We start from the raw sequence: 18,718 nt of genomic DNA, 5'->3' as shown, positions 1-18,718 counted from the left end.
CGAGCGACGGGAGTCGACGGACGAAAAGATTGCGTGGCTCACCGATTGCTGTCCCGGAGAGTACTCTCCGCTCCCGGCGCAGCGCGCGAAAACCTCTCGCGAGTTCCCGCGCGTGGCGCCACAGTCAACATCCGCTTCCGGGTGAGGGAGTTAAACGTCACTCCGCTCACCCACCACGGCAGACAGCACAGCAGAGCAGACATGTCGGGACATGAGAATGGCAGAAAAGGCGGGAAAGCCCGCGCAAAGGCAGCGGGCCAGCCTCAACTCCCACAATATATATATATATATATATATATATATATATATATATATATATATATATATATATATATATATATATATATATATATATATATATATATATATATATATATATATATATATATATATATATATATATAATGGCAGGCATGGTGGTTGAGTGGCCGTAGCATTGCATATTGTCACGGGGTCGTGACGTGGCCGAAGACAGGAGACTTCGTGTTGGGATTTAACTGTTTATTTGGGCGAACCTGTGCCCGGTAAACAGAAAGTCCAATTACAGCAGCAGTCTCGCACAGATAGCAGTCTCGGACTGATAGCGGCGAACGGAGCGTCGGCCTTCGATCAACAACTGACAAGCGGCGAAGCGCGTCGGCATTTATACCCTTGCCGTCGAATGTTACGCTGGCGGTGGCGTAGGTTCCAGAACAATCTGTACCGTTCGCACAGTGGGCGTGATCTTATCGAAATGATCTACTACAGTCCGGAACCTTCTCGAAACCTGCAGGCGCGGTTTGCGCCGAGAATCGTGTGGTGTTTCGGAACGATAACAAAAACTTGGGAAATGGAACGTGGCATTGCCCCCCTCTGAAAAAAAAATGCATCGTCCCGGTGCTTTAACTAAAGATGTAGGTACAGTATAAATGCAAGAAAGTACAATGAATAAATTACAATACAACAATAATACAAAAAACACTGTTTCAGTTTGTTAACGTGCATGAAACGGCTTGAGGCGCGCGACATGGACGACTTCAGGTCGCGATCGGCGTCGTTGAGAGTTCATGATGCCGTCGGGGACAACCTCGTAATCAAGTGGGCCGAGACGTCGAACCACCCTGTACGGTCCGAAGTACCGTCGCAGAAGCTTTTCACTTAGTACACGTCAGCGTATCGGCGTCCACACCCAAACACGTTCATCGGGCTGGTATTCCACGAAGCGTCGTCGAAGGTTGTAACGGTGGCTGTCGGTCGTCTGTTGATTCTTGATACGGAGACGCGCAAGTTGTTGGGCTTCTTCGGCGCGTTGAAGGTACTCTCTCACATCGAGGTTTTCTTCGTTGGTGACGTTGGGTAACATGGCATCGAGCGTCGTTGCCGGGCTCCTTCCGTAGACCAATTTGTATGGAGATATCTGCGTCGTCTCCTGCACCGCCGTGTTGTATGCGAAGGTCACATACGGAAGAATGGCGTTCCACGTCTTGTGTTCGACATCGACGTACATTGACAGCATGTCGGCGATCGTCTTGTTAAGCCGCTCGGTGAGGCCGTTGGTCTGTGGGTGGTACGCTGTCGTCCGGCGGTGGTTTGTTTGGCTGTATGCCAAAATCGCTTGAATTAAGTCGGCAGTGAATGCCGTTCCTCTGTCGGTGATAAGGACCTCCGGGGCGCCGTGACGTAGGACGATATTTTCGACGAAGAACTTAGCTACCTCGGATGCACTGCCTTTTGGCAGGGCTTTTGTCTCGGCATAGCGGGTGAGGTAGTCGGTAGCTACCACAATCCACTTGTTTCCGAAAGCCGACGTCGGGAACGGCCCCAGTAGGTCCATACCAATCTGCTGGAAAGGTCGGCAAGGTGGATCAATTGGCTGCAGAAGTCCCGCGGGCCTTGTCGGCGGTGTCTTGCGTCGCTGACAGTCGTCCCGCCATGTCCTCACATAACGAGTGACATCGGTGGTAAGACGTAGCCAGTAGTACCTTTCTTGTATCCTCGCGAGCGTGCGAGAAACACCGAGGTGCCCTGCCGTCGGATCGTCGTGCAGGGCCTGCAGGAGTTATGGTCGCAGAGCTGAAGGCACCACAAGGAGGAACTTGGCTCGAAGCGGTGAAAAGTTTTTCTTTTGTAGAAGACCGTTTTGTAGAAAGAACGGCGCAAGTGCGCGCTTGAATACCTTCGGGACTTTGGCAGTCCTGCCGTCGAGGTATTCTATTAGGGCCTTAAGTTCAGGGTCGGCCCGCTGTCGTTCAGCGAAGTCGTCGGTAGTTATCGTTCCCAAGAAGTAGTCGTCCTCTGGGTCGTCGGGTAGCGGTTGGTCGACAGGCGCACGAGAGAGACAGTCGGCGTCGGAGTGTTTTTGCCGGACTTGTAAATGACAGTAATGTCATATTCTTGAAGTCTCAGGCTCCATCGTGCGAGGCGACCTGAGGGGTTCTTCAAGGTGGCTAGCCAACACAAGGCGTGGTGGTCGCTCACAACTTTGAAGGGCCTGCCGTAGAGGTAGGGGCGAAATTTCGACGTAGCCCAGATGATGGCGAGGCACCCCTTTTCTGTTGTGGAATAATTTGCTTCTGCTTTGGATAGCGATCGGCTGGCGTAACTAATAACCCTTTCAAGTCCGTCAGTCCTCTGCACAAGAACGGCGCCAAGACCTACGCTGCTTGCGTCAGTATGTATTTCTGTCTCGGCGAATTCGTCGAAATGGGCAAGTAACGGAGGCGTCTGGCGGCGATGTTTAAGCTCCTGGAAAGCGTGTTGCTGTGGCGTTTCCCACTTGAACTCCACGTCGGCCTTGGTAAGGTTTGTGAGAGGGTCGGCGATGCGGGCGAAGTTTTTCACGAACCACCTATAATTGGCGCACAGGCCCAGAAATCGGCGCACGGCTTTCTTGTCAGTGGGCGGCCGGAAGTCGGCGATGGCGGCTGTTTTCCGTGGATCGGGACGAACTCCAGAATTGCTGATAACGTTCCCCAGAAACAAGAGCTCCTCATACGCAAATCTGCACTTTTCTGGCTTCAGTGTGAGTCCGGAAGTCTTGATGGCTTGAAGTACAGCTTCAAGGCGCCGAAGATGCTCGTCGAAACTCGAGGAAAACACGACGACGTCGTCCAAGTACACAAGGCAAGTCTGCCACTTCAATCCTGCCAGTACTGTATCCATAACGCGTTGAAAAGTTGCAGGCGCTGAGCAAAGGCCGAAGGGCATCACTCAGCGAGCAATTTTTCAATGACCTCGGACAAGAAGGCGCTGCCTCGGTCACTGAGAAGTTCTTGAGGGCCTCCATGACGCAACAGAAAATGACGCAGTTGGAAAGTGGCAACCTCCTGTGCTGTAGCCGTTTGAAGAGCAGCGGTCTCAGCATAGCGCGTTAGGTGGTCGATATCAACTATCATCCACCTGTTGCCAGTCGGAGTCAATGAAAGAGGCCCATAGATATCTATTCCAACCCGTTCGAAGGGTCGGGAAGGGCATGCTAAAGGCTGCAGTTCACTGGCGGAGGCGTGTTGTGGAGATTTTCGGCGCTGACATTCGGCCCAAAAGCGGACGAAGTTGCGGACGAAGGCACATATACCACGCCAGTAGTAGCGATGTCGAAGCCTTTCGTAGGTCTTGTGGACTCCTGCGTGGCCATATTGTGGGTCAACGTGGAAAGAGGAACAAATATGTGACCTCAGGGTTCGTGGAACGACGAGCAGCCACTTACGTCGCTCTGGTGCGTAGTTGCGTTGATAGAGAAGCGTGTCACGTATCGAGAAGTGTGGAACTTGGCGCCGGAGCGTTCACGTCTTTGAGAGTTCGGAAGTGTCGGAGAGATGATTGAGGGGAGACGCAGGCCACGGGTCTTTGCGTTGTTCGATAGCAATGGTGTCAAAGTCAAGCGATGAGAATGTGGATTCGCAAGCGGAGTCAGCTGTGGCATTCTGGGACAGGGGGGAACGGGAAAGGGCGTCGGCGTCAGCATGCTTCCGTCCTAACTGATAAAGCACGTGTATGTCATAATCTTGAATTTTCAACGCCCAACCAGCGAGGCGGCCAAATGGGTCTTTTAACGTCGAAAGCCAGCACAGCGCGTGGTGGTCGGTCACGACGTCAAAAGAACGACCATATAGATATGGGCGAAACTTTCCAAGGGCCCACACAATGGCCAAGCACTCCTTTTCTGTGACGCTGTAGTTGCTCTCAGCCTTGGTAAGTGTGCGACTAGCGTATGCCACGACGTATTCCTGATGCTCCGGTTTACGCTGTGCGAGCCCAGCACCCAGGCCTACACCACTGGCGTCGGTGTGAATTTCAGTTGGAGCTTCAGAATCGAAATGGCGCACAATCAGAATCGAAATGGCGTAGAATGGGTGGCGTCGTGAGAAGCCACTGCAAGGTGGTGAAAGCCTCGTCGCAGGCAGGGGACCACGATAAGAGGCCTTTACAGTTGCTGAGAAGTTGCGTGAGAGGTGATATAATAGACGCGAAGTTTCGGACGAATCGCTGGAAATACGAACACAAGCCGATGAAACTTCGAAGTTCTTTGATGGTGCCAGGTTTAGGAAATGCCGTAACAGCTCGCAATTTCTCGGGATCCGGGAGGATGCCTTCCTTGGAAACAACGTGGCCCAAAATGTTCAGTTGACGCATGGCAAATCGACATTTTTTGAAGTTTAATTGCAAACCGGCGTTAGTTAAGCAAGTAAGGACGTGCTGAAGGCGACGTAAGTGTGTCAAAGTTAGGGGTGAAGACCACGATATCATCGAGGTAACACATGCATATCTGCCATTTTAGTCCACGCAGGATGTTGTCCATCATTCGTTCGAACGTTGCAGGTGCATTGCAAAGTCCGAAGGACATGACGGTGAATTCATATAAGCCGTCTGGCGCGACAAAAGCGGTTTTGGGGCGATCGGCCTCCGCCATAGGCACCTGCCAGTAGCGTGACCGCAAGTCTAACGAGGAAAAGAACTCAGCACCCTGTAAACTGTCCAAAGCATCGTCAATGCGTGGTAGTGGATAGACATCCTTTAGCGTGATCTTGTTCAATCGCCGGAAATTGACACAGAAACAAATAGAACCGTCTTTTTTTTGACGAGGACCACCGGAGACGCCGATGGGCTCTGTGAAGATCGAATGACGCCTCTGCGAAGCATGTCGTCTACCTGGTCAGCAATGACGCGGCGTTCTGTGTCGGACACGCGATATGGTCGTTGTCGCAGCGGTGAGTGGAACGCAGTGTCGATGTGGTGTTCTACTGCTAAGGCATGGCCGAGAGATGTTTGTTCAACGTCGAAAGAATGGTGGTAGCTCTCAAGAATGGTGAAGAGTTGGCAACGCTGCGAAGATGTCAAGTCTGCAGCGATGAATGGTTGAAATATGTTCGCCGACGTTGAGTCAGCCGCTGAGACGACAGCCAGTTCACAGATGGAGGTAGAAGGCATCTCATCGGGGACGGATATACTTCTGGAAGAAGTGATTGTCTCGACGTGGCCAAGGCACTCGTGACAAAGCAGGGATAAAGACGATGACTCATGATTATAAATTGGCATTGTGGTTGAGCCTTCTACAAGGTCGAGAGCAGCAAAAGGCAGGGGGAGGGCTTTTCGTGCGATGATTATTGGAGATGGTGTGAAGAAGACCGTGCCGTCGGATATGGCGCTGCATGAAACTGGCACGAACGCAAAAGAGCCTGGAGGGATGTAGGTGTCATCGCTAACGACGAGTTTAGCGGCAGACTGGGTGCCGACGGACGCTTGGTCATCCAGTGAGCAAAATTCAACCTCAGCCCTAGCACAGTCGATTACGGCGTTACGACGCGACAAAAAGTCCCATCCCAAGATAATATTATGAGAGCACCATGAAAGAACCATGAACTCTATCGTATACAGAACGTCCTCAATGGTCACGCGTGCTGTACATACTGCGGTCGGTTGAACAGGTTGAGCACTGGCTGTGCGAAGCGATAATCCGGAGAAAGGCGTCGTAACCTTACGAATTGAGTGGCAAAATCCAGCATCTATAACAGAAACAGCTGCACCGGTATCTACAAGAGCGACAGTAGGGATATTTTCGACGAACACATCAATAACATTGGTAGGGGACAAATGAGGACTTGGGCAAACCGAAACTTGCGCAGTTCTTGCCTCAGGAACTGCGTCGTCTAGTTTTTCTCCTCGTTAGGCGCGGGCCGTTGACGCATAGGAGAAGGCGAGCGGCGGCGTGGAGAGGGCGAGCGAAGACGTCCCGACCAAGGGCAATGGCCGTCCTGTAGCGGGCTGGCATTGGAGTGGAGGAACCGTATCGCGCGTTGGAGTCAAGCGGGAAGAAAGAAAGGCTCACGGCGGTTTTCATTGGTGATATGCGTCCGGCGGCGGCAATACCTTGCGACGTGCCTGGGGTATCGACAAGTGTAACATATCGGGCGATTGTCGAGGGTGCTCCACGGTTTGGCGGTGTTAGTGCTGATTCAGTGAACTGGAGCTGGGGGATAGTTCGCGCGAGGCTGCAACGGAGGCGCAGGCACCTTGCGAGTTGGCATGGCTGCAGCCGCGGCGTAGGTGAGAGGAGCAGCCACAAGATTAGGCTCGCGAGCAGCTGGTAAGGCCTCGGCGACCTCTCCTTGAATGACGCCATGTAGAGACGATGGTAAAGTTGTGGTAGGTTCTGGTGTGAAAGGCACCAAGGAAAGCGGTCGTGCGACTTCTTCGCGGACAAATGCTTTTATTTCGGCTTTTAGCGACGCTTGGTCATGAGCACTGATCACACTAGACAGCGATGCCAAATCGTGCGCTGGAGGACGTCTTGTCAGAGCTTGCTGCTTCCGCAATTCATCGTATCTTTGGCAGAGGCTAATTACGTCGTTAACAGTGGTCGGGCTTTTCGTCAAGAGCATTAGAAAAGCGTCGTCGCCAATGCCTTTGAGGATGTGCTTACACTGTTCAGCTTCCGTCATTGCGGCGTTCACGCGTCTGCACAAATCGATGACGTCTTCTATGTAACTTGTGAAGGTTTCACCCATTTCTTGTGCGCGTGTGCGTAAACGTTGCTTGGCGCGAAGTTTTCGGATGGCAGGTCGATCGAAGACTGCTGATTGATTGATATGTGGGGTTTAACGTCCCAAAACCACCATATGATTATGAGAGACGCCGTAGTGGAGGGCTCCGGAAATTTCGACCACCTGGGGTTCTTTAACGTGCACCCAAATCTGAGCACACGGGCCTACAACATTTCCGCCTCCATCGGAAATGCAGCCGCCGCAGCCGGGATTCGAACCCGCGACCTGCGGGTCAGCAGCCGAGTACCTTAGCCACTAGACCGCCGCGGCGGGGCGATCGAAGACTGCTACAATCGACGTTTTAAATTGCGGCCACGTTCGTACGTCTGCCTCGTGGTTTCTAAGCCAAAGGCTGGCTACACCCACGAGGTAGAACGACACGCGTGTCAACTTGTCCGCGTCCGTCCATCTGTTTAAAGCGCTCACCCGTTCGAAAGTCGAGAGCCAATCTTCAACGTCGTTGTCATCTATTCCACTGAAGATTGGAGGCTGCCGCTGAGGAACACTGCCTGGACAGGTGGCCGGAAGAGATGGAAGCGTCTGCTGATCGGCGTCCGGCATAGCAGAAGGTAGCCGTCGAGAACGGAGTTCCAGAATCGTAGCGGGAAGGTGTAAGGGACGGTACCCCGCACCTCCACCAATTATAAAGGAGATTTATTGAGTAGAAAGGTTGATGCTTGGAAGGCTTGGAAGGCGATGCACCAGCCGCAATTTCCGAGCTCGAGCCGCTGCTGCACGCGGCTATATATATATATATATATATATATATATATTGACATATATATTTATACTTATATTGTCACGTAATCTAAGAGGGGCGTACAAGCACACGACTTGCAGTGCAACGGCAAGTTATAACCAGTGCCCGATGGTAGAAGATTTTCATGCTCCCTCAGCCGAACATTAATACATGGACCAGATTGTCAAACGTAAAACCTGTCACAACTTAACGGAATGTCATACATCGCACATGGTTGTACGCACCTCTTCGACAAGGTTACAATTTTAAGTAGGGCTAAGACGCAGCGTGAAAGGGATATTATTCAGGCATTTCATATCTGAAAACTGGGTCCTGACAAATGTGTTAGCGCAGCCTCAGTTTATGTCACTAAAAAATAGTTTGTTTTTAGTACAAAGGTGATTTACTTAGATTAGCTTGCCGGTTGTTTTTGGTTTGTTATCTGCGCATACGTTGTACATACTTGGAAAGAAGGTTGTTCCGAAATAAACGCCAGTTGTTAGTGTCACGCCTCTACTCTCTGTTTTTGTTTCTACAGCTCTCCTTGTTCGTATTTTGACGTTTTGTCACTTTTAAAGCTTACAAACGTGCATTTATCTGTTGTTATTCTCTGCTCCTCCACAACGCGCTAAAGGTGTAACAACCACATTTTACTGTTGTTCCCGATACCACGGGTGTTGTGCGAGACTTTGTGTGAAGTTTTTCGATGGCATACACCTTGCTTTGTTCCAGTGACATTGAAACTAACCCTTGACCCTATACCCGTGCCACAACACGACAAGAATTTGACGATTTACCCGAAAACCCTGCCGAACAAAGGAATGTCTTATTTCATATATGTTGAAAGATGTGCACTCGCGTTCGTTACAGAGCTCAAAGTGTCAGCCTGAGCTTGCTACTAAATTCAATGCAATTAAATCCGGACAAAGAAACATGCATGCTGAAATTAATGACATCCGAAAGTGACTCAACGAATTGGAAGAAAAGCCTAACAAACCGGATGCTATGACTGAAGAATTAGCAAGTGTGCGAAAAACCATAGAACTAACCGACGAGAATGACCATCTGCAACCTAGACTAACCGAGCTAGAGGGTCAGACGGGAAGAAACACTTTATAATCTTTCATGGAGTTCAAGACTCTAGAGAAACGTGGCAAGAAACTGGGGCAAAGTTGACGAATCTAGTTTTTGCGCTTGTTCAGTTTTCCCATCGAGCCGTTTCAAAGGGTGCATAGTTTGGGTAACCATCCACCTACTGAGTGCCACCCCATCGTCGCCAAGTTCATTAACTTCAAAACAAAATAGAAAGTGCCGTCACTGCGCAATCAACTAAAAGATAAGAATATCTCAGTCAGCGAAGATTTCTTTGTGTCAACGAGGCAGGCGTGTATTGACTTTGGGAAAACTCAGTCCAGTTCTTCGTTACATAAGCTCCGTTACAACAAGTTGGTACTAAATAAAATTGTTTCATGTATATTCCGGAGAGTGACAAAATTATAGAGGTAAAAAAAACTTATCAATCATGTCGGTAATGCGCTCACTTCTTCTCTGAACACGACTTCGTAGCGTTGCGCGAGTGGAGGTGACAGCAAATCAGATCCCCAGGTATCTGTTTTTTATCACGTTAGAAGTGTACGAAACAAATTCAACTCCTTATCATCAGCTATTGATACATGTATCGCAAAGATAATTGCTTTATTTGAAATATGGCTCCATGCGCATGTTCGTGATCAAGAAATCTGATGACGCAAACCATTTTTACATGTACCGTTGTGATAGGACAGTGCGTAGGAGAGGCAGCGCTCTTCTAGTGGTTTCAAAAGGCAATCCTTCTTCCTGTATTCATATGGGTCCCGTTGCAGTCACGTACTTTGGGACCCTCGTCTGCATATTTCATATTTTGTATTTAATTTTTTGTCCCGATAAAACTGACTTGATTGATAGATTTCTACTACCAGTGAACTAGAGCTAGTCTGGGCTGCAGTAACCATCAGATACCATAAGATAGTAATAGGTGTATACTATCGCTCTCCCTCTTCACCTTCAGCATTTGTCGATGAACTTCATGACGCACTTAATAAGTTTGCATAAAATTTCGATCATATCCTCTTGTTTTGCTCGGAAATTTACCTTTCATAGTATAATATAGAACGCAAACGCACCCTACTCATTACCATCTTCTTCATAACCGAGTGAATATATTTACCTATGTTTAATGTTTTCCCGGACAAAGGACACAGCCTTACCAACTAGGGCAACTAGTAGCAGTGCTAGCATTCTTGATCTGATATTAACAAATTGGCCAGTTCCGCCGCAGTGGTCTAGTGGCTAAGGTACTCGACTGCTGACCCGCAGGTCGTCAGATCGAATCCCGGCTGTGGCAGCTGCATTTCCGATGGAGGTGGAATTGTTGTAGGCCCGTATGCTCAGATTTGAGTGCACGTTGAAGAACCGCAGGTGGTCGAAATTTCCGGAGCCCTCCACTATGGCGTCTCTCATAATCATATGGTGGTTTTTGGACGTTAAACCCCACATATCAATCAATCAATCAATCAATCAATCAATCAATCAATCAATTTGAAGCAAAACTGCGATTCGGCCTAGTTGGAATCTATCCATCAGTAGCTTTACTAACAAAAGAAATCGCGCTCCTGTCTGTCAATCAATGAAACTGTTATCGTTTTTATGTTTTTGTTATCGTTGTCGTAAGTGCGCAGTGCATTGTGTGTTTTTTATAGGTCACCAGGGAGCGCTGTTCCGAGGGTTAAAAAGAGTCAATGTTTTTCGATTAATAAATCAGTTGTTAGATTGCGCCTGTTTGTATTCCTTTCTTTGTCCTTGTTCGCCTGCGCATACATTTTCAGGATGGATAGATTCCAACTAGGCCGAATCGCAGTTTTGCTTCAGTTTATTTCTAGTTCATCCGGCCTTCTTTCTTCATGTCCTAACTTTGACTTATCTAACCCGGCGGTTCTGGTGCCGTTTATCGCGGTCTGCGAATGCAGAGCCCGCAAGCTGAGCTGGTTCCTAAAGAATGCACAGTGCCCTATGGAAGTTCTGCTTGTGTGCGGGTGGTTGCCTCCATCGGAAGGACATGCGAGAAGAATCAGCAAGATTCTGCGATCAGAGAGCCGAAGACAGGTTAGGCACTTCAAGGATTGCCTAAGAGTGGCGTGTTCGTCTGTTTCTGATGGGCGTCTAAACGTCAAGGTCTTCCGCGAGTGGTGTAGACAAGCGAACATTTTAACTGAGGCCATGTGGAATGACGTGCGTCGGGGCTTGCCCAGGAAAAAGAGAGATCCGCCGAAGGGAGGCCTTCTACTCCTGGGTGATGCGGTGGTGGAAGAGCGCCAACAAAAGGTCCTGAGGTTGGGACCGAAGTTCTGTGTGGAGCCTAGACTTGACCTTGTGGACAAGCTATCCCTCACAAGAGACATTGCCCGGCAAGTACCCGAAAAGGAAAAAGACAGATGTGTAGTGGAATGTGTGGACGTTGTCGCCAAAGCTTCGGTAAGCACCACGCCTTGCCGTAATGTCGCTCGGGTTGCTAGTTATTTGGTTGAGAACAACTTAAGAGTTGTTCAAGCGGACAAAGAAGGTTTTTTGGTTGTTCTACCGGAGACTATGTATGTAGATAAAGCCACCGCGGCAATTCAAAAGTGCTTTAAAGAATGTCATGTGAATGTAGAAAGCGTGAAGAGGAAGGCTGTCGAGTTATTAAGGAAATGCAACTTAGAAAAACTTGCGTCGGATGTTGGGAATTCAAAGGGATTGGAATTGAAGGTGTTTTTCACAGCAAAAACCCATAAGCGGGAGGTTCCTTTTAGGCCTATTGTTTCAGAAAAAGGGGCGTGGCAGAAGCTAGTTGCGGGGTATCTGCAAAAGATGTTGAAGTCGTTGAAAGTAAATGACCCTTTTCTGCTGGCTAATTCTGAGGGTCTCACGGGGTTTCTTGCATCAGATAACAGAAAAAACAGTTGGGGTATCAGCATTGACGCTCAGGACTTGTATTACTCGTTGCCGCATGTGCCTTTAATGCATTGTGTCCTAGAGTGCATATCAGAAAATAATGAAGTGACGTTTCGCAACACCTGTGGTATGCCCGTCGAGTCTTTTCTTGAGCTTCTGAGCTTTTATTTAGAGAACACTCACGTGGGGTTCGGGGATAAAACGTTCATCCAGGCGAAGGGGGTATGCATTGGGTCAAAGGTAGCGCCGGTCCTTAGTGACATTTTCATGGGCAGCATAGATAGAGATTTGTCGTTTTGCCTACAAGGTGTAGTCTACAAGGTCTTCAGGTATGTCGATGACTACTTGGTGTTGGGGTGCGATGTGCACAAAGAGGACTTCAGGGTTTCGGTATTGAATGCTTTTAATTCTCTAGGAAAGGGGTTGACATTTACTTCAGAAGTACCGGTTGAAAATAAGCTACAGTTTTTGGATTTGAAGCTGGACTTTTTGTCAGATCATGTGTGTTGGACCTTTTCGCCTAGGGCAGGAAAGCCGCTTATGAGTTTCGCTTCATGTCATTCTAAGCTGGTCAAGAATGGAATTATAACAAATTGTTTTCGGTCTGCATTGGTTAAATCCTGTTTCCATACTGTTCATGCGTCGTTTCATGAACAGGTCTCTAGGCTCCAGGATGAGGGGTACCCATTCTCTGTGATGTTGGCCGTAGGCACTAGGTTATTAAAGAAGCTCAGACGGGAAACGGCGCCATGTTTGGAAACAGGTGGGATGACTGGTTCTAGCTCTAAGGTAGTAGCGGTCCCTTATGTACATAGGCTGTCACATAGATTAAAAAAGGTGGCTGGAAAGTATGATGTGAAAGTAGTGTTTTCGGCCAAAAACAAAATAGGAGGAGTGTGCGCGTTGGTCAACCAGCAATGCGACAGAGGGACCAACGCACATAAGAGATGTAGCATAAGACATAAGCTCAGGTTTGTTGAATGTGCACATAGTGTGGTGTATTGCATACCTTTATCATGCGGTTGTGTATATATAGGGCAGACTGGCAGGTGCATTAACACGAGGCTAAGAGAGCATATGTCAAGCCTGAAAGGTCGGCCTGTAACCCATTTGGCAATGCATTGCAATGAGTGCGCATGCTCTCCTTGCTTTGGCGACACTACCTTGCTGTATAGGAGTAGAAACAAGACGTCAAGGGAGATAATGGAGGCATATCATATAGACAAGCAGAAAGACAACTGTGTTAGCCACCCTTCAGTAGCTTTACTAACAAAAGAAATCGCGCTCCTGTCTGTCAATCAATGAAACTGTTATCGTTTTTATGTTTTTGTTATCGTTGTCGTAAGTGCGCAGTGCATTGTGTGTTTTTTATAGGTCACCAGGGAGCGCTGTTCCGAGGGTTAAAAAGAGTCAATGTTTTTCGATTAATAAATCAGTTGTTAGATTGCGCCTGTTTGTATTCCTTTCTTTGTCCTTGTTCGCCTGCGCATACATTTTCAGGGTCAATCAATTTGGCCAGACTTTGTTATTGCTATAACCGATGCAGCAGGCGTGAGTGACCATTCATTACTATCATTTTTATTAAATACACCATGCCCAAATACAGTTAAAAAAGAAAACGATACTAGACTATAAAAAGCACACTTTGACATGATTAACAGTGAAATAGCAACTTTTCTAAACACATTTGTAAGCAGCTTTGATACCCGTTCAGTGCAGTCTAACATATGTTTGCAGCTGAATTGGAACGAATAACCAATAAGTATATCCCTTTCCGTACCATCCCATCTAACGCGCGTGTGCCATGGCACAACGCTTACATCAAAAGCTTATCTAACCAAAAGAAATGTTTTTATCGTGCAGCAGGATGTTTACCTACTAACCACTCGCGCTGAGCTGCCTATAATTCTACATCATTCATCTACATATCTGCACTGAAATCTGCTAAAGACAACTTTTTTACTCTAATTTTGCCGTGTATGTCACAAACTAATGCAAAGATTTATTATGAGTTAATAGAGAGTTTTAGTACTGCGTACGTATCGTACGTGGCGACGTTGCGTACGTAAGGACGCCACGTTTTGCGTAGTGCGCATGCGCACACTGCGATGCCCAGGTATCGCGTTACGTATGCGGGCGCTATACGTACGCGTGTGTGTGTACGTATGAGATGGTCGCGCCGCTCTCGAACAAAAAAGCGATAGCGCGAGACTTCATTTGGCAAAATGGTGGCATCAAAGGCGTTCACCGTCCTAGTATGGTACCTAGTAGTCTAGAGACCATAGTCCTAACGTGCCTAGAAGCGGGAGGTGTGTTGATCGCCACACCTTTCCCTTGCCAGAAAGAGACCTTCTGCGCGCCGATGCCACTAGGGGCGTTGCAAGGTACAGCCGCATATACGAGCTGCAGATACGATTCCAAAGTGGCACCAATATCTAAGATAGGTAGAGTCCGGGGCATAAATAGACGTAGTCACGAGCGCCGAGCCAATTCAGACATAAGGTATATTAACATGCAGGGTGGTAGGAACAGGCTGAAGTGGGAAGAGATATAAGAACAGCTAAGGAAAGAGAGGCCGATAGTATACGGTTTTGTAGAAACACATCTCCGGGACATAGAACAACCTCTAATAATTGCAGATTACGCGTGGGATTATTGTAAAAAAACAGAAGGCAGCAGAAAGGGGGGTGGTATCGGGGCATTCATTCATAAAAGTACAGACTAGCAAAGGGTCAAGCAGGAGTGCAAGGAACATTTATGGCTAAACGGAAAAGTGGCAGGTCAAATGACACTCCTTGGTTTCGTGTACTTTTGGACGGGAGCAAAGGCCAGAGAGAAAAACCAGGCAACGGTAGAGTGTATATCAAAGGACATTCAGGAGTTAGGAAGAGAGTGCGAGTTAATTATACTAGGAGACATGAATGCGCACATAGAAGATATAGAAGGGTATACCGACCCGACAGGCGAAACGATCATGGATATGTGTGAAAGGCTTGATTTGGTCATTTGCAACAGTACCGAGAAGTGTGAAGGACAAATAAGATGGGAGGTAGGAAGGCTGCAGTCGACGATAGATTATGCACTGATGTCACATAGGATATATGATAAGCTCAGGGGAAAGCACATAGATGAAGGTGGCTCCAGAAGTCTGGGTAGTGATCACAAACGAATCAAGCTAAGTTTTGGAAGAGCAGTGAAGTGGGAAGGAGACAAGATGAGCAACTACAGGAAAATTTTTATCCAGAAAGGCAAATATAAGTAGCCACTAAACAAACTGAGAAAATAATCATGGAGGATAATAAGACAGTGTACACGAATCTAATTAGACTATTTGAGCTAGAGCTTGCTAAGACGCGTGACAAGTCACCCCGGAAAAGAAAACACAAACTCAAAAGTTGGTGGGATGAGGAAGTTAAGAGAGCCATAGCAAAACGTAAGGAAGCCTCTAGGAAACACAGACATGCTAAGCAGCTGGGTGAACCAACAGATGATGTTGAAAGAAAATGGGAAACCTTTCTAAGCTGTAGAACGGATGCGTTCTTGCGATCAATGAAAAGATTAGAAGAAAGGGAGCTCAATGGCTAGCAGAAGTACATAAAAAGATAGAAAGGCAACTGCGAAATTTCGGAACCATCTAAACTCCTTAGGAAACGAGACGAGCCTAGAGCAGAGTTTTATAACAGCCCAAGGTGTTTGGCTAGAAGGGGACGAAGCTATTGAATATATAAGAACAAGGGTGAAGGAAAAATTTCAACAAAGAAGTACTTTATGCACCACAATAGACAAGGACGAATCAAGTGGTGCAATGGCTCCATTTTCACAACGAAAATGGGAAAGGGCTGAGAAAAGAGTTCCTAGTAGTACATCAACAGGCCCAGATGGCTTTGAGAGAGGCAATGAGCGAAATAATAATCGATGGTGAAGTTCCCGATGAATGGAAACTTAGCAGGATAAGCATGATCTATTAAGGAAAGGGGGACAAAGCTGATATAAACAATTACCGTTCTGTAACAGTGACATCAGTGGTCTACAGTCTGGTGATGCAGATTATGAAGGAAAGACTGCAGGCATTGATAGAGGATGTGGAGGTGCGGGGGGAACTGCAGAATGGGTTTCGGAATCACATGAGGCTGGAAGACAATCTGTTGTCACTGACGCAGTGCATCGAAATGGCAGATAGGGAACACAGGCCCCTGTGGCTAGCATTTTTGGATATCAAGGGAGCGTACGATAGCGTAGTTCAAGATGAACTGTTGGGTATACGGGACACGCTAGGCGTGGAAGATGTAGTTATCATTCTTTAAAGGATATCTATAAAGGTAACAAGGTAGTTATAAACATGGAAAAACAGGTAACCAAGCCTGCAGAAGAAAAATGGGGGCTTGGGCAGGGGTGTCCCCTGTCACCCTTATTATTCATAATGTGCCTACAAGGATTAGAGGCCAAATTAGAGGGAAGTGGACTGGGATTCCACCTCTCTTTCGTCAAACAAGAAAAACTAATTGAACAGGCACTACCAGCATTTATATACGCAGATGTTATAGTGCTAAAGGCCGACAACAAAGAAGATTCGCAAAGATTGGTGGACATCTGCGGTAAGGAGGGAGATAGGTTAGATTTCAGATTCAGTACGGAAAAATCAGCAGTCATGATTTTTAATGTCAATGAAGGTAGTGAGCTTAGTATACAGGAGGTGACGCTAGAGATAACAGATGAATACAAATATTTGGGCGTACGGATAAGCAATAGTGCCAAGTACCTATGGGAACACGAAATATACGTGACGACTAAAGATAACAGGAATGCAGCGGTAATTAAAAACAGGTCACTATGGAATTACAAAAAGTATGATGTTGTGAGAGGAATATGGAAAGTGGTCATGGTTCCTGGTCTGAAGTTCGGGAATGCGGTCTATTGCATGAGATCAAAAGTTCAAGCAAGATTAGATATTAAGCAACGTGAAATAGGTAGGATTGCCTTAGGAGCTCACGGGATACACAAAATCAGGGAGTACAAAATGATATGGGATTGACATCATTTGAGGGCAGGGAGGCTAGCAGCAAGATAAAATTTGAGAAGCCATTGAGAGAAATGGGGGAGGAGCGTTGGGCTAGGAAGGTATTCAGCTACTTGTACATGAAAAATGTCGATACAAAATGAAGGAAGCGAACCAGAAAATCGACTGGTAAATACTTAGAAAACAGCAGGGGGCCAAACCAAAAAGAATTATTGGTTAAGAAGAAGGTGAACGAATCTCAGACCGACTTGAGGAGAATTGGCATGATTAAGAAGTCCGCACCAGAGATCTATCGAAATTTTAAGCAGGAAATTGCTAAGGAAAGGATCTATGATAATACTCGGGTAGTTCTCTACTGTTTGAGGCCACGACAGGAGTATTGCGAATCAAGACATATCGGGCCAAATACGAAGGGGTAGACACGGTATGCAGTGCGTGTGGAGAGGAAGAAGAAACTGCCGAACTCTTGATAATTTTCTGTAAATGACTTCGCCCTATAGTTCAGGATGATGGCGCAGAGTTTTTCAAAGCACTGGGGTTTAGGGACAGGGAGGGCAAAATAGACTTTAAGCGGGTAGAATTAACTAGAAGGAGGTCATCTGATTGGTGGCTAAAGTCAAGGCAAGAGTGAAAATTTAAAATCTTCGCTGCTAAGTACGAATCCTCTACCTCACTGTTCAAAGGAAAAAAATAAATCTGGTTTTTGGTTCATTAAGTATTACGGCTTGGTGGCGCTAGCCACCGCCCGATCGAAAGGGTACAGCCACATTCATCCATCCATCCATCCATATCCATCCATTCATATCCATCCATCCATTCAGATCCGTCCGTCCGTCCGTCCGTCCGTCCGTCCATCCATCCATCCATCCATCCATCCATCCATCCATCCATCCATCCATCCATCCATCCATCCATCCATCCATCCATCCATCCATCCATCCATCCATCCATCCATCCATCCATCCATCCATCCATCCATCCATCCATCCATCCATCCACCGTCGCACCCGAAGAAAGCTTAGCGCTCGACAGCGCGACCCTTCCCCCCCTTTTCTACATGCAGGTGTTGTTTTGATCATACATTTTTTAGCAGTGAAGACGATGCTGTATAAAACAATGAAGAAAGCTGAATGTTCTTGCTTTATTCTTGACTGCAACTTTGGGTGTAGGTAGGGGTAAGTAAAACTTATAAAAGCTTGAATAACGAATCGAAAGTTGTTCCTTTTGGTGGTACTCGTGAATCAAATAAGGCATGTTCGAAATGTCGAGTATTTTTTCAGATATTTAGCGCTGGCAGAGAGCTCCCAGAACAGCAACACATATTAGAACAAGGTAGCACTTTTTTTTAATCGGGCTAGTTTTATTCAAAAGGTGGCGGCAAAGTACCTCCACGAGTTCTAAATTTACCTCTGTGTTTGAGTGAGCCGTTAAACAATGTTAACTGATTCTTACTGACTATAAAAGTTAGCCCCAGTTAGTTTACCAATGGCATTTTAGCCGGTAAAAATAATCATAAGGGTCCTTTTATTAATGTTTGCCACTGTTGAATACGATTGTCCCTAAAATTGTTCTTTCACTATTCAAATAATAACCAATTTGCATTTCACTTATTATAGTTCGTTTATTTCATTCGTGTTCCGTCCTCTTCTTTTCGCACACCCCTATAGGTACAGGTTGCCTTCAGAGAAAGCATCTGTTCCGAGCCCTGGGGTGTTTAGACATGGGCTCATGTGATACCGAAAGTTGATGCTGAATAAGTAGCGCCCACCTTGTCTGTTACAATGCGTGCTATATGCGACAATGAAGCATACGTATTTTTCGCATCAATTGAACTACGCAAAGCAGCTTGCGTATCAACACCAAGGAAAATCGCATGGTGGGGATAGTGGGACCATGGGGGTCTTGCTTACCTATGAGGTGGGGTGTACGACTAAATTCAGTCGCTTGAGAACAAGCTGAGCAGTTCTTTTAGAC

At 47.1% G+C, this 18,718-nt stretch overlaps 1 long non-coding RNA gene across 1 annotated transcript; it reads left to right on the top strand.

Annotated features, from left to right (window-relative positions):
* Positions 1-10,580: 10,580 nt before the first annotated feature.
* On the top strand, positions 10,581-13,175 carry LOC142818115 (uncharacterized). Its single transcript, XR_012895593.1, has 2 exons — positions 10,581-11,268; positions 13,102-13,175. It is a non-coding gene; the product is annotated as an uncharacterized LOC142818115 (long non-coding RNA).
* Positions 13,176-18,718: the final 5,543 nt, after the last annotated feature.

This window comes from Rhipicephalus microplus, chromosome 5 (assembly GCF_043290135.1).
Source record: "Rhipicephalus microplus isolate Deutch F79 chromosome 5, USDA_Rmic, whole genome shotgun sequence".
Classification (NCBI taxonomy): domain Eukaryota; kingdom Metazoa; phylum Arthropoda; class Arachnida; order Ixodida; family Ixodidae; genus Rhipicephalus; species Rhipicephalus microplus.
Note: the sequence above shows the minus strand (reverse complement) of the source record. Positions and strands in the feature narration are given on the sequence as shown.